Source organism: Dama dama, chromosome 11, assembly GCF_033118175.1.
Source record: "Dama dama isolate Ldn47 chromosome 11, ASM3311817v1, whole genome shotgun sequence".
NCBI classification, from domain to species: domain Eukaryota; kingdom Metazoa; phylum Chordata; class Mammalia; order Artiodactyla; family Cervidae; genus Dama; species Dama dama.
This window is the reverse complement of record NC_083691.1, coordinates 46,083,900-46,093,471: the sequence shown is the minus strand read 5'-3', so window position 1 is coordinate 46,093,471 and position 9,572 is coordinate 46,083,900. Positions and strand designations below refer to the sequence as shown.

Below are 9,572 nucleotides of genomic sequence, written 5' to 3'. Positions count from 1 at the left end.
CACTTTATATTCACCATGAAGCAGCTTTTATTCCTTTTCTGTTTTCCTCCTAGGTAAAAATGTCTCTTTCTTTCACTTTAGTTCATTATATCCCTCAACTGAATATATATGTATGTATGCATAAAGACTTCGCTTCCACTGAAAATATTAAAGAAATAGAGGTCTCTGTCTGCAGTTAGCCTGCAAGATAGTCTAGTCTTATTCTTCCTGCATAGTTCCTACTTCAACATGTCTGCATCTTGTATCTGTCTTGAATTTTAATGTGCTAAAATATATTTAAACTATTTTGGAAAATATTCTAATTTCAAGTTTTTTGTTGTTGTTGATTCAAATATGTAGATTGCCATACTAATTCTGATAATGTTGACTTTTCCCATATTTTATTTTCAGAAAGCTTGAAAAGCATCACTATCGCATCCACACATACTGAAAGCCTGCCCCTAATTTCACCCCATATCATGAGTGAGTGTTCTCTCGGGAAAAGACTTGCTAAGAAGGGAATGATCCTTATACCAGTCTTATTTTCTCTATTTTACCCCCTTGGTTAAAATGGTGTATGTGGGAAAGGGCTAAATATGGAAGACAGTTTATCTTCCTTGGGATTATGAAGACCAACTTGTAAATAGTCCAAAAATATCATAAAAGTCAATTATCTTTTTTATTGTGAGAAAATGTGGTTTTAGAAGTTCAGCGTGTTTGAATCACCACAAATCCCACATAAGAATGGACAGAGAAATGAGACAGCTAAATTAAAAACTCATGAATAAAATTTACTATAAAAGGAGATGAGAAGGTAGTTCCCATGAACCCTCAAATCCAAGTAGGTAGAGACAGAAGACCTGGGAAACACTTCACCCACCCCAAAGATAAGTAAGTACAAGAGGCCTGGGCTCATGGTTATAGGCACTGAAAGAGCAAATAATTCTGAACTCTCAACACTAACCAACCAAGACTTCTACCTTCTAGGATACGGTTCTTTAATGAGGAGAAAATTCTTGGAATGGAATCAAAATTGAATTGGGCAAGGAAAATAGAAATGAAGAAAAGAGAATTACAGATAAAAGTGAGGAAAGAGGAGAGCTAGGAAAGCTCAGAAAGTGAGCTCCCATACTTTTGAATAGTACAGAATAATAAAAGATGAAGGAACACTGATAAGTGAAAAGAAATGTCCTCACCACTCTTTTTGTTAGAGTTGAAAATCCTTACAAATCTCCACAAAACAGATCAACCAAAAAAATTATGTAAGTTTACAAGTATAAAGAGATCAGAAACATTAAGATCAAAATATGTGATATGAAAGAATGATGAAAATCAAACTTAGAGAAAAAGTTTAGAAATTAGATAAGCTCAGAAAAGCAGTAGCATTCAAAGCAAAAATTCCTTTTGGAAATAAAGTTGAAGCTAGAAGAAGCACAAAAGCAAATAAACCAAACAGATAATGCCTTATGAGAGACACAAGATAAAAGGAAATACAAGAGTTTAAAATTTCAAGAAAACCTGAAGAAAATGCTAAAATTGTTGTTCAGTAGTTAAGCTATATCCAACTCTTTGCCACCCCATGGATTGCAGCATGCCAGGCTTCCTCCTTGTCCTTTACTATCTCCAGGAGTTTGCTCAAACTCACACCCATTGAGTCAGGGATGCCATCCAACCATCTCACGCTCTGTCACCCCTTTCTCCTGCCCTCTATCATTCTCAGCATGAGGGTCTTTTCCAGTGAGTCAGCTCTTCACATCAGGTGGCCAAAGTATAGGAGCTTCAGCTTCAGTATCAGTCCTTCCAAGAATATTCAAGGTTGATTTCCCTTAGGATTGACTTGTTTGATCTCCTTGCTGTCCAAGGAATTCTCAAGAGTCTGCTCAGCACCACAATTTGAAGGCATTAATTCTTCTCATTCAGTCTTCTTTATGGTCCAACTCTCACATCCATACATGACTACTAAAAAAAAAAACCATAGCTTTGACTATACGGACCTTTGTTGGAAAATTGATGTCTCTGTTTTTTAATACACTATCTAGGTTTGTCAGTTTGTTTTTTTTTTCCCAAGGAGCAAGCATCTTTTAATTTCCTGGATACAGGCACCATCTGCAGTGATTTTGGAGCCAAAGAAAATAAAATCTTTCACAGCTTCCACTTTCTCCCCATTGCCATGAAGTGATGAGACCTGATGCCAAGATCTTAGCTTCATGAATGTTAAGTTTCAAGTGAGTGCTTTCACTCTCTTCTTTCACCTCATCAAGAGGCTCTTTAGCTCCTCTTTACATTCTGCCATTAGAGGGTACTATTTACATATCTAAGGTTCTTGATATTTGTCCCAGTAATCTTGATTCCAGCTTGTGATTCATCAAGCTCAACCTTTCACATATGTTCTCTGCATATAAGTTAAATAAGCAAGGTGACAATAACCAGCCTTGATGTACTACTTTCCCAATTTAGAATCAGTCAGTTGTTTCATATCTGGTTCTAACTATTGCTTCTTAACCTTGGACATTAGTTTGAAAAGCTAAACTATTTAAGATGAAAATGATAAATGTTGAAGGGTGAAAAAAAGTAAATCTAATATATGAATAATAGCTTATAAAACAAAAGAGCAAATCATGTACCAGAGAGTATTAACTAACAAGCACAGAGAGTAATAAAATTACTAGATTTAACGAAAGAAAATCACTTGTGAATATAGATTAAAAAAAATAATAAATTTAATTGAAACATTGATTATAATCAAAGTTTTCAAACACAATGATTTATTCATGAGAAATGTTATACATACTTAAGACAATAAAGAGAAACTGTGAGACAAGAATTTTATATTAATCCATCAACATTCAAGTATAAGGAGTACAGTCAAGTTGTTATCAACAAGTAAGAAGTCAGAATATTGTTCCCATGAGAACTTCTTGAAAACTCTATTAGATATTAAACATCAGATAACCAAAATTGCTAGGGTAAAATTGACATAGAACTGGTGAAAAATATGTTATTTACAGATTTAAGACTAAAAGAATGAGAAAGTATATTGGTACCATATCTAAGAATATTTTAACGTCAAAATAGGTCAATATACAACTTAACAACCTCCAGATGGTTAAAATTGGAAAACTCTGAACTTCACTGAAGCTAAAAATTGCAATTAACTACAAGCCACCAAATATGATTAAATCAAGTACATTTTTTAAAAGCAGAGACTACTTCCAAGAAGAAGGAATAGACCTATTTTGCTTTATTACTTTCCCCAATTACAAATAAAAACCATTGCCATTATGTACAAAAGAAATATAAGAAGAATTTGAAAAGTGAAGAGAAGGCACATCAGTTAGGGATCTTGGACTCAAGCTACAAAATGGTGAGTTTTTTGTGTTTTTTTTTCCTTTGTCTCATATACTCCAACTTGAAGATGGAGAAACTGGTAATGTGGAAATGCCAATACACACAGATAAAAAAGATCCTAGCAAAGTCAGTTCTATCTAGCCAAAGGACCAGGAGAGGAACAGGTTAGCAAGACAAAAGAACTTTTACGAGGTACATGCTCTACGGCGTCCAAACACTACAGGAAAAAAAAAAAAAAAAAAATATATATATATATATATATATATATATATATACACCTGGCCTCATCTCCACTCACTTCAGCAACAGCTGAGTGAGAGGTTAAATGTCTATCCACCTGAGGCTCTAATAACACATCTCAACACCCTTTGGGTGGTTTCAAAAAGTAAAGTATAGAACTAGAATTCACTATCAGCTGGTAACAAGACCTTCTATACCACAGTGGAAATGGAGCCCTTGTAGGCAACAAGGACATATATTCTTAGTCAGTAATAATTGGATTTCCCCCTCCTTCTCTGCTGGTTTGATAGCAGCAGAGATAGATGGTGAAATGAGACTTTCACTACCATGGGATGGCAATGCCCTGGCGTCAGCAGAGATCACATGGGGATCTGATGTTTTCACCTACCATGATGTCAAGTAGAGACTATGTGAGAATCTGGAACTTTGACCTCCACTCAGAAGTAATGAGAAAGCAACCTCTCAGGGGCCAATGAAGACCAATAAAATAACCCAGGCTTCTACATCTTTCTTGTACAAAGAGGTGGTAACTCTCTATTCCTTTGCTGAAATGGGGTCAGAAGAAGATAATTAAAGCAGAATATAATACAAAAATGTCTATGTATCATTTTAAAATCATAACTCAACTTCAAAAATATAAAATAAATGTAAACATGAAAAACATAAGAAATAGATGCCAATGCTGAGATGACAAAGATGTTAGGATTATTTGACAAAGATTTTGGAACATCCACAATAAAAATGCTTCCATAAGCAATTAAGGACACATTTCACAAAGGTGAAAAAAAAAGCTTCATAAAAAAGGAGATTCAAAGAAAAGCAAACTGGAAATTTTAGAACTGAACAAATAAGGTAAATAAAATTTTGGAACTTTGCTGAATAAAATAACCAAACTAAAAAATCTCAGTGGATGTGTTCTGTGCCCCACTGTGTTAATAGAAGGCAGAGGAAATGATCAGTGAAACAGAAAATGAAAAAATAGAAGTCAATCTGAATGATATAAATAAAACAAGCTGAAAAACAAAGATTCAGGAATCTGTAGGACTCTAACAAATATTCTAATGTTCATATCATCAGAGTTCTAGAAGGAAAAGTAAGAAAAGGCAGTGTTGAAGAGGTATACAAATAATAATAACTGAAGACCTCCCAAATCTGGCTGTGAATCTTCACATTTAAAAATATAAGCAAACTCCAAGCAAGAGTAATATGTTAAGAGGTCTGTTCTTTCCAACTAGATCTATAGATGCAATGAAATGTCAATCAAAATTCCAGCAAGTGATCTTTTGAATATTGACAAACTATTTCTAAAATTTTTAGTGAGAAACAAAAGACCCAGAATAGCAACACAATATCAAAGAAAAAAATAAATCTGGAGGACTGATGTAGCTATAGTCATCAAAAAAGTGGGGGTATGGACAAAAAATTAGGCAAACAGATCAATGGAACAGAATAGAGAATCCAGAAACAGACACAAAGGAAAATAGTCAACTATATTTGAAAAAAGAGCAAGAGCAATCTAGTTGGGCAAAGATAGTCTCTTTAAAAAATGGCGTTGAAACAAAAGGAAATCCACTTGAAATTCACTTTAAAAAAATAAATCCAGATACATACCTTGAAACTGTCACAAAAATTAAAGCAAAATAAGTCATAGACCTAAATGCAAAATGCAAAACTATAAATCTACTAGAAAGTAACATAGGAGAAAACCTAAATGATCATGGATAAGGTGATGACTTTTTTAGATACAACATCAAAGACAAATCCATTAAAGAAATAATTAGTAATCTGAACTTTAAAAAATAAATAAATAAATAAATAAAATAAAATATGTGCTCTGTAAAAGACAATGGCAAGAGAAAAAACAAGCCACAAATAGAAAATATTTTCAAAGGGTACATCTGATAAAGGACTGGTCCAAAATATACAAAGAATTCTTATCTCACGAATAAGAGAAAACAACCTGATTAAGAAATGAACCAAAGTCTTTAACAGGCACTTTACTGAAGAAGATATATAGACAACAAATAGGCATATGAAAAGATGCTGTACATCATATGTTATCAGGAAAATGCAAATTAAAGCAACAATTAGATACCACCACTACATACTTGCTTCCCTGGTGACTCAGATGGTAAAAAAAAAAAAAAAATCCACCTGCTATGAGGGAGACCTGGTTCAATCTCTGGGTTGGGAAGATCCCCTGGAGGAGGACATGGCAACCCACTCCAGTATTCCTACCTGGAGAATCCCCATGGACAGAGGAGCCTGGCAGGCTACAGTCCATGGTGTTGCAAAGAGTCAGACATGACTGAGCAACTAAGAACACACGTATCTGCAGAGCTTCCCAGATGGCTCAGTGGTCAAGAATCTGTCTGCAATGCAGGAGACCCAAGTTTGATCTCTGAGTCAGGAAGATACCCTGGAGTAGGAAGTGGCAACCCATTCCAGTATTCTTGCCTGCAAAATTCCAAGGACAGAGGAGCCTGGTGGGCTACAGTCCATGAGGCTTCAAAGAGTCAGACATGGCTGAGCATGCAGACACTACATATCTATTAAAATGGTCATATCCAGTAAAGATCAAATTCTGTTAAGGATGTGGAGGAAAAGGAACTCTCATATATTGCTGCTGGAAATGCAAAATGACACAGTCACTTTTGCAAGTCACTTTATTTACAAAACTAAACATCTTCTTAACATATGATCCATCAATTTTGGTGTTCATCTAAAGGAGTTGAAAGCATATGCCCACACAAAAACTTGCACATGGATGTTTCTAGAAGCTTGAATCATAATTGCCAAAACTTGGAAGAAATCAAGATATCTTCTAGTAGGTAAATGGATAAATTACCTGTGATGCATTCAGATAATGAATAAAGTATCTGGTCATGAAAAGAATGGAGGAACCTTAAATAACAATTACTAAGTGATAGAATACAATCAAAAGGCTATATACTCTATGATTCCACCTATCAGACTTCTAGAAACATCAAAACTATGAAGACAAAACAAGATTAGTGGTTGTTGGGAGGGGGAGGAGGAGTCATGATTAGTCCAATCCCACAGAAATTTTAGGACTGTAAAAATACTGATTAATACTATAATGATGGATTTATATCATTATACATTTATGTACAGCACAAAGTTTATGCACTACATAAGCTCTTGGTACAACATCAAGAATAAACTGTAATGTAAACCATAGACTTTGGATGATTATTATTAATTAATTTAATAAATAAATGCAAGTGCATCAGGTATAACAAATATTTTTTAAAATGGAGTGAATTTTATACTTGAAGAAGACTAGATTTGGACTTATGGTTATGAACTAAACTTTCCTGATGAACAATGTAACGTCCTACCAAAAATTTAGTTGTGGTATATAGACACAACAGAGAAATGTCATATCTTGCAAGAAAAATATATATTTTCAACGGAAAAATCAAGGTTTCTCTTTCCTTTATAACCAGAATATGTAGGTCTATAAATCAAGGAGTAGAAGTTAAGAGTAACTCATTTTACATTTTATTTATTTCTATGATCTTTATTGAATAAAAATTTCTGTGCAATGAACCATGCCCTTTTATAACAAAAAAGAGGAAAGAAGCAGATGAATAAAATTGAAGACAGAAAAGCCATGGAGAAACTCAATGCAACAAAGAGTTGGCTCTTTGAAAAGAACTCTAGAAGAAATTTCTTAGGATTGATACTAAAAACCATGATCCAAAGAAGAAAAATAATAAATTAGCCTATTAAAGTTAAAAACTTTGACTTGTGAAAGAGTTTATTAAGGATATGAAAGCCCAATTCCAGAGTAGAAGAAAATATTAGCAAGCCATACCTGATAAAGAATTAAAGTCTAGAATATATAAGGTATCTGAAAATTAACAGTAAAAAATGCAAATAACCCAATTATACCACCAGAAAAGCATAAAGAGGCATTGCATCACAGAAGACATTATAGATTACAAATAAGTGCATAAAGATGTTTTAACATTATTAGCAATTAGGAAAATGCAGATAAAAACTCCAGTGAAGTGTCACTTCATATCTATGAAAATGGGTAAAGTTAAAACTTGTGACAACCTCAAATGCTAGTGAGGATATGACAGATCACTCACACATTACCAATGGGAATGTACAGTGGTACTATGGTCCTGGAAGACACTATGGCAGTTTATTAAAAAGATCTGTACATGCAGCTCCCATGCAACCAGTCAGTTATACTCCAAGGGATTTATCCAGAAAAATGAAGATGGTTGCTCATCTAAAGCCTATGCACATTTATTTTTGTATTCTTATTCATATATACCATTGGGGGGAGCTAGCAAATAGTAAAATAAATCTTTGTATTATTTGTTTTGACTGCATGTGAATCTACAATAATCTCAACATAAGTTTAATTTAAAATATATATATAGATTGCTCTCAACGTAACCTGCAGGAGAAGCAGGTTCGATCCCTGGGTCAGGAAGATCCTCTGGAAAAGAAAGTGGCAACCCACTCCAGTATTCTTGCCTGGAAAATTCCATGGACAGAGGAGCCAGGCAGACTACAATCCACGGGGTCGCAGAGAGTTGGATACGACTAAGTGACTGAGCATGCACGCATACACAAATATTCATTAACATCCTGAAATGCTACAAAAATTAATAAAACATGAACTATGATGGTACAAAAGTAGCATACATATTAGTGTGTGGGAAACATTTTTAAATAACAGCTGTGCTTGTAATATTTAAAAATTGCAATCAACTCAGATGTTCTTCACCAGGTGAATTGTCAAGCTGCATTACATCCATAACATGGAATACACTCAAAAATAAAAGGGAATGGACTGCTGATAAAGACAGCAACCTAGGTGTCCAGAAAAATATGCTGAATGAAAAAATCAATTTCAAAAAATGCCTATTACATAATTCCATTTTTTGAAGAAGACGGAGGCTTAAGTCAATTCTATTTCTTTTTATTTTTTATTGGTTATAGATGCTTAACAATGTTGTGTTCATTTCTGCTGTACAGAAGAGTGAATAAGTTATACATATAAATACTCTTTTCTAGATTTCCTTCCCATTTAGGCCACCACAGGTCTATGAGTAGATTCCCTTCTACTAAACAGTAGTTCCTCATTAAAAAGAAAGAAGTGAAAGTGAAGTTGCTCAGTTACGTCTGACTCTTTGCGACCCCGTGGACTATAGCCTACCAGGCTCCTCCACCTGTGGGGTTCTCCAGGCAAGAATACTGGAGTGGGTTGCCATTTCCTTCTCCAGGGGATCTTCCTGACCCAGGGATCGAACCTGGGTCTCCCGCATTGTAGGCAGACGCTTTACCATCTGAGCCACCAGGGAAGCTCAGTTCTTCCTTAGTTTTCTGTTTTATACATAGCAGCGTATATACCTCAATCTCAGTCTCCCAATTTGTCCTAGCCCCACCTTGGTAACCACGAGTTTGTTTCCTATGTCAACGACTATTTCTGCTTTGCCAATAAGTGCGTTTATAGCATTATTTTCTAGATTCCACATATAAGCTCTATTATACAGTATTTGTCTTTCTAACTTATTCACTCTGTATGACAGTCTCTAGGTCCATCCAAACTCTAAAATGGCACTATGACCTTCCTTTTTAATGTCTGGGTAATATTCCATTGTATATATGTTACAAATCTTCATCCATTCATCTGGTCTTCCCTAATAGCTCAGTTGGTAAAGAATCATTTATAATGCAGGAGACTCTGGTTCCATCCGTGAGTCAGGAAGATGCGCTGGAGAAGGGATACGCTATCCATTCCAGTATTCTTGGGCTTCCCTTGTAACTCAGCTGGCAAAGAATCCGCCTGCAGTGCAAGAGACCTGGGTTTGATCCCTGGGCTGGGAAGATCCCCTGGAGAAGGGAAAGGCTACTAACTCCAGTATTCTGGCTGGGAGGAAGAATTCCATGGAGTGTATAGTCCATGGGGTCACAAAGAGTTGGATAGGATTGAGAACTTTCACTTTCACCAAATCTTC

The 9,572-nt window shown here is 35.1% G+C and overlaps 1 non-coding gene across 1 annotated transcript; it reads right to left on the bottom strand.

The window, feature by feature from the left end:
- Positions 1 to 8,842: 8,842 nt before the first annotated feature.
- Positions 8,843 to 8,915, bottom strand: TRNAC-ACA (transfer RNA cysteine (anticodon ACA)). The gene has a single exon. It is a non-coding gene; the product is annotated as a tRNA-Cys (tRNA).
- Positions 8,916 to 9,572: the final 657 nt, after the last annotated feature.